We start from the raw sequence: 1239 nt of genomic DNA, 5'->3' as shown, positions 1-1239 counted from the left end.
CAACATCGGGAACATATTTCCTACCTCTAACGTGTCCAATCCCTTAATAATCTTATATGTTTCAATAAGATCCCCTCTCATCCTTCTAAATTCCAGTGTATACAAGCCCAGTCCTCCAGTCTTTCAACATACGACAGTCCCGCCATTCCGGGAATTAACCTAGTAAACCTACGCTGCACGCCCTCAATAGCAAGAATGTCCTTCCTCAAATTTGGAGACCAAAACTGCACACAGTAGTCCAGGTGCGGTCTCACTAGGGCCCTGTACAACCGCAGAAGGACCTCTTTGCTCCTATACTCAATTCCTCTTGTTATGAAGGCCAACATTCCATTGGCTTTCTTCACTGCCTGCTGTACCTGCATGCTGACTTATATTCCCCGGACACTCTGGATGCAACGTTGCAACAACCACTTCAATAATCTTTAAAACGGTCCACTGGCAGCTGTTCCCCACGCACTGGGGATACAGACCGGCCCCTTCCCATCACATCCCCTGTAACACCTGGAGCCACTCTGGGATTCTCCTCACACCGCAGGCGGCATCTGTCAACAAGGATCCACAGTGCCCAGGCCGTGCCCTCGTCTCACTGCTACCGTCAGACATGAGGTGCAGAAGTCCCACACCACCAGGGTCAAATACATCTACTTCCCCACAACTATCAGGTTCTTGAACCGATGACAGGGATCTTATCGAAAAAGGATGAGAGGGGATCTTATCGAAACGTATAAGATTATTAATGGGTTGGACACGCTAGAGGCAGGAAACATGTTCCCAATGTTGGGGGAGTCCAGAACCAGGGGCCACAGTTTAAGAATAAGGGGGAGGCCATTTAGAACTGAGTCGAGGAAAAACTTTTTCACTCAGAGAGTTGTGAATCTGTGGAATTCTCTGCCTCAGAAGGCAGTGGAGGCCAATTCTCTGAATGCATTCATGAGAGAGCTAGATAGAGCTCTTAAGGGTAGCGGAGTCAGGGGGTATGGGGAGAAGGCAGGAACGGGGTATTGATTGAGAATGATCAGCCATGATCACATTGAATGGCGGTGCGTACAGGCTCGAAGGGCCGAATGGCCTCCTCCTGCACCTATTATTTATTATCTATTGTTTATTGACCCGCACAGCCACAAACTTTCCTCGTAACGGAATACCACGGCCCCGCTCTGGCACCACACGTTGATATTTTTCTAATTGTATTTTGCACTAGTGTTTTGCATGCCAGCTGTTGTTTTGTTTATATTGTTT

This window comes from Rhinoraja longicauda, chromosome 19 (genome assembly GCF_053455715.1).
Source record: "Rhinoraja longicauda isolate Sanriku21f chromosome 19, sRhiLon1.1, whole genome shotgun sequence".
NCBI classification, from domain to species: domain Eukaryota; kingdom Metazoa; phylum Chordata; class Chondrichthyes; order Rajiformes; family Arhynchobatidae; genus Rhinoraja; species Rhinoraja longicauda.
Note: the sequence above shows the minus strand (reverse complement) of the source record.